Below are 6,000 nucleotides of genomic sequence, written 5' to 3' on the forward strand. Positions count from 1 at the left end.
CATTTTCGAGTGTTTAGTACAAAAAAAAAAGAAAAAAAAAAAGAAATTAAGTTATTTGATTTAATCTTATGAGTGTTTTGGTAAACTACAACACTGATGTTATTGATTGTAAGACGGGAGATTTAAAGGTGTATAATGGTATTTTAATCAGAACTGGTATCACTTCAAAACAGTGACAGCAGTGACGTGTGCAGTAGATACGACAGACTGGTTCAAGATGGACTGCATAAAGGATCGGTTCTGAGCCCTTTCTTGTTTGCATTGGTGATGGACATGTTGACAGATGAGGTCAGTGGAGGTGGAGGTAGATGCTGGAGAGAATGGGAATGAAAGTCAGTAGGAGTAAGAGTACATGTGTGTGAATGAGAGGGAGGGCAGTGTAGGGGTGCGGTTGCAGGGAGAGAAGTGGAGGAGTTTAGGTACCTGGGGTCAACAGTGCAAAGTGATGGAGAGTGTTAGTGAAGTGAAGAGAAGAGTGCAGGCAGGATGGAGTGGGTGGAGAAGAGTGGCGGGAGTGATTTGTGATAGAAGAGTATCTGCAAGAGTGAAAGGAAAAGTTTATATGACTGTGGTGAGACCTGAGATGTTGTATGGTTTAGAGACAGTGCCATTGACTAAAAGACAGGAGGTGGAGCTGGAGGTAGCAGATCTGAAGATGTTGAGGTTTTCGTTGGGAGTGACGAGGATGGACAGGATTAGAAATTAGTTTATTAGAGAGACAGAGGACCGATTGAGATGGTTTTGCCATGTGCAGAGGAGGGACATGGGGCATATTGGTAAGAGAATGCTAAGGATGGAGCCACCAGGAAGGAGGAAAAAAAAGGAAGACCAAAAAATAGGTTCATGGATTTGTCAAGGGAAGACATGCAGGTAGTTGGTTTGAAAGGGGCAGATGTAGAGGACAGAGTAGTATGGAGACGGATGGTCAGCTGTGGTGACACCTAATGGTAGCAGCTAAAAGAAAAAGAAGAAAAGAAGTAGTGTAGTATCACTTCAAAAGTATTTTTCTTGGTTATGCGTTTTCAGGCCAAATTATAACTAATCAGCAGTGCGCATGCAGTGCAGTTTCACATATGAAATGAACATGCTTTCATTTTTTGTTTGTTTGATTTTCATTCTGAGAATGTTTTGTGTTAACATTCTAGGAGATCAACTGTTAATGAAACATTCAGTCTGTCTGGCACAGTTCTCTCTCTCTCTCTCTCTCTCTCTCTCTCTCTCTCTCTCTCTACATGGTGGGGACTCCTGACTGGGTGGTTACTTGTGGGGACTCCGATTTCTAAATGCATTAAGGCCACAATTTTAAGTAGGATGTCTCTTTTGGATTTTTTTGTTTCCCAAAAATCATCTTTACTTTTAGAAATAAAGTTTAAAAAGCTCAATTTTTGTCCGTTTTTTCTATTCTGGTGGGGACGTCCCTATTTTGTAACTTGCTGGGACAGTTTCTTTTAATATTAACTGTTAATGTTCTTTTTGTAAATCTACCTTAAAAAAGAAGCTTAAGTTTACCACCTAACATTTAATCAAATGGCACAATGTACAGTATGCAGAACACAATATTGGAAGATATTTCCAAGGTTTAAAATATAATGTCTAAGAACACTTAACATACAAACTGAAAATTTTTATTTGTTTACCACAACTGTCCAGTGGTGGTGGTCATTCACAATGCCAATGAGATACTTGTACATTGTTTGATCAACCTGAAATTTAAAAAGAGGACTGAAATATGTTCGAATTTGATGTTTCATAATTGGTACATAAATAAACCTGAGCAAACCAACCTTTAGTTTAGATCTTTTTCCATTCCAAATTTTTGTCATTTCAAATGAGGCAATTTGGAATGCCTGCTCTTTTGGGTGTGCATTTAAACGCCTTACAAGAAGAAATATGTATGCATTAATAACCTTAAACAAGGAAAAAGAACAGTGTGGGGTTAGCAGTGGATGTTAACATTTGATAACTACAGTTTCAACCACATAACATTTTAAAATGCTAAAACAATCTTACCTCACTTTCAAGCGCATTATTAGTTTTGTTAATGTCGGCAAAAATATTTTATACGGCCCAATTATGGAGAGCAACACATAGGCATTTTTTCCTGCCCATGCATCTTGAACAACTGTATTGATAAATGTCATAAGAAAATAATAAGTAGAAAAACATGACTGTTAGCTTTCATTAGTTTATAGCTTTACTCTCTTCTGATGCTGACTTACTGCTGATGAGGCGGTGCTGTACTGCTTTTGCTCTAGTGGTAGGTGATGATGACACAGATACAGAGACAGGTGATGCAACTCTTTTAGAGATGGCAGGTGATGGTGAAACCCCTGGGGAGACTGGTGATGCAGGTCTTTTAGATATGGCAGGTGATAGTAAAACCCTTGGGGAGACAGGTGATGTAGCTTTTCTGGAGATGGCTGGTGATGGTGGAACAGATACCGCGGTGGTGACATATGACTGTCACTTTTGAGATTGCAAGTGATTCAGCAGTTGGACAGGTTTTTTGTAATGGATTTGCGTCTGTTGATCTGGACACAATCTTGTGTGGAATGTGTGGCATCTCCTCAATATATAATCTTAAATGGTCAATATTGATTTCTGGCAAAATAACCCCTCTCTCATCTATCAGATGAGCATTCTTGCCTTCAATGTCTTTAAATGTGTATGGACCTAAAAAATTTGGATCTAATTTTCCACCATTTCTCTGCTGGCTCCGAAGAATACATCTCCACGCCTTGTCACCCACAGAGAATTTCACTTTCTTTGCTTTATATTCTTTATTTGTCTTTTTTTTTTGGACCTGAGCAGTGTGGGTAAGTGCAGTTTAAAGAACTTCATTGAGTTTCAGGACATCCTCAGTCATTTGTTCAATTCCCACCACAGCTTCAACAGAGCTGTCCATCTGAAAAAGGAACATTCGCTTCTAGTTAAAAATACCTGATCATCTCAAATTCATGCAGGCAAGTTCAAATTCTAATTTTAATAAAATAAAAAGAAAGTATAAAAGTATGGGGGTTTATTAAAGTATAACTATAAAATGTAATACACACACACACACACACACACACACACACACACACACACACACACACACACACACACACATATATATATATATATATATATATATATATATATATATATATATATATATATATATATATATATACACACTAGAAAAATATATAATTCGTTACATTTATATAGCGGTTTCGGTTTTCTGCAGCACTCAAAGCGCTTTACATATGAAAGGGGGGATTCTCCTCAACCACCACCAATGTGCAGCATCCACCTGGATGATACACATTAATTAGACATAAGGGATGGAATTATTATCAGACAGACATTGATAGAATTACAGATAAAAATGACCCAGTGTAATTGTTAAACTGTTCATGTGCTGCTATTAAAGTGTTTAAAGTGACTCTGTGCTGTGCTAGTCAAAGTTCATACTGAATGCAATACATACACTTAAAAATTTAACAAAACATAGAAGACAACCCACCTGATAATCTTCTGGGACCTGAGAAGGGTATCATGCCTCACGACCAAACATCATATAAAAAGGAGATCACTTTGTTGTCATGTGTTTTTTGGTCCTTAGTCCAAACATAACAGCATCAAGGTGCTTCGGTTTTTTGTAGACCAATTTGCTGAGAGCCCTTAAACAAATAATTAACATTAAAATAGTTTTAGCAGAAGATATATATAAATACCTGTGTATTCTTTACTTGGTTTTGAACAATCCTTACAAATGCCATTATAGTTCTGTAATAAACACATTACATTTTCATATAGGTGGATGTAAAAAAATATGCAATTTATGGATCTTTGTGTTAAAATTGATGTATAAATTTAGTACCTCTGTATGGTTCCATTCATCCTTTTGACTAGACCGTTGGTCCGGGGATGATAGGGTGAGCACAAACTCCTTTTGATGCCAAGAAATTTGGACATATTTTGGTTGATCTGATTATAAAACAAAATTGTTATTTAATTATTGTCAATATAGGTAAATATTTTTCAAAGTACATTTGAGCACTGTATGGTATGTTACAGCTTGGATTTACCTGATTAACAAACTCCCTCCCTTGGTCTGTGAGTATGCATTTTGGTGCCTCAAACTGATTGAAAAACTTGATAATACAGTTTGTGACCTCCTCTGCAGACTTACTTCTGAGTGGATAAGCCTGTGGCCATTTGGTCAAGTAATCAATTATTACGCATATATTATTGATTGCTACTGTCTGTGCAAACGAGTTTCCCGATCAGATCCATCCCCAAAAGTTCGAAGGGTTGTGTGACCTTGCAAAAAAAATGATAAAAATGACAATTTGATAAAAATATTCAGCAAATTATGTAAGTATTCTATTGCATACATGTGTTAAATATAATGTGTTCTAGGTGTCAGGGAGGGATGGATGTATGGATTAATAGATGGATAGATAGACAGACAGATAGATAGATTACCTGTATAGGTGTAATTTTGACCTCTTCTTTAATGGATGCTTTAGTGGCCTGACATGCCACACATTCAGCCACCTGTTAAAAAAGAAATTATTAGTAAGCATCAAAAGAAAAGAAAGATTTTATTAAATTTGTTAACTTTGATCAGTGTCATTACCCATTTGTCAAGATCCTCGGACATCCCTGGCCAGTAAAACCTTTTGGATATGGCATATTTGGGTTTTTTTTGTCCACAATGTGCACCAATGCTGCTAGCGTGAAACTCTATAAAGCATTTATTTGCATCCTCTGCACCACAGACAACCTTTAATCTCAGTTCACAGGCAGTTCCTTTGTATCTTCTGTAGTACAGCTGACTATCTGAATGATATAGTAACAATACAATACCTATTAATTAAAGCATCAAGAATTAAAATTATACAGTACAAATAGAGAAAACTAGACATCTGTACATCGGGTCCGTTGTCAAAATATGTTGTCAAACAATGTAAAACAAATTGTGTAAAAAATAAAGCTTAGCATAACATTAAATTATAAAAATAACAGGCCTCTATTAAATGATCCTAATGGAATATACTAATATATAGCTACATTTTATGTTGCAAAAGGGTTTTAAAAATAACTATTGATTTATCACATAGTCTTAAGTCAAAATACCTTCAATGTCAAAAATAGCAGTTTTTTCCAGAAATTTGACTTCTGGTCCTTGGATAATCCCAGAGGATACCCACTGCCTGTTTTGTAGGTTACAATAGCACTATACATTGTAGGATCCATAATCTACAGACCAAAAAGCACAAATGAATAAGTAAGGGTTGGCTGTCAACAGGGGTTTTTTTTGGCATAGATTTCTACTTGATTGATTTACTAATTAAAAGTATGTTTTTTTTTACATCCAAAGGTAACAAAAGTGTAACAATTAAATGTTTTCCCTCTTGATGTGCACAGACAGGACCTTTAAATGTTACAACATATTAATGTGATTTATTCCTTATTCAACTAAATACAAGATAGCCAGACACATTTTAATATAAATAAATAAATAAATAAATAAATAAATAAATAAATAAATAAATAAAATGTAAATAATTGAAAAAAAAAATTAAATACTATCACTTCTGTTTTACGTAAGATTTGCAAAGCTGTGATAAGCTACCATAGCTGACAAACCAAAAAATGTGAATAGTGTTTAGGAGCACAATACCCTCTAGCATGCACAACACATACACAAATCTCAGTGATTCATATAATTGTTGTGTTGTTGTTTGCTTTTATTTTGAGGTGGAAAGAGTAATAAAATAATCTTCTCAAGTAAAAGTGTTGTTAGTTTAATGAAGTAGCTCGTTTTAAATTTACTCAGAGGTGTTTACTTTAACAGTGGGGGTAGGGAGGGGGATTCTAGTGTAGTTCAAAATACTTAATACTTCAAATACTTTAAGTAAAAGTACACAAAAAACTAATTAAGTACAGTTTCGTGAGTACATGTACAGTAATTTATTACTTTCCACCTCTGGTTTAGTTTGATTTCAT

The 6,000-nt window shown here is 35.2% G+C and overlaps 1 long non-coding RNA gene across 1 annotated transcript; it reads right to left on the reverse strand.

Moving 5' to 3' along the window:
* Nucleotides 1-4,079: 4,079 nt before the first annotated feature.
* Nucleotides 4,080-4,795, reverse strand: LOC124392148. Its single transcript, XR_006927112.1, has 3 exons — nucleotides 4,628-4,795; nucleotides 4,474-4,545; nucleotides 4,080-4,308 (listed from the first exon to the last, which is right to left on the reverse strand). It is a non-coding gene; the product is annotated as an uncharacterized LOC124392148 (long non-coding RNA).
* Nucleotides 4,796-6,000: the final 1,205 nt, after the last annotated feature.

This window comes from Silurus meridionalis, chromosome 10, assembly GCF_014805685.1.
Source record: "Silurus meridionalis isolate SWU-2019-XX chromosome 10, ASM1480568v1, whole genome shotgun sequence".
Taxonomy (NCBI): domain Eukaryota; kingdom Metazoa; phylum Chordata; class Actinopteri; order Siluriformes; family Siluridae; genus Silurus; species Silurus meridionalis.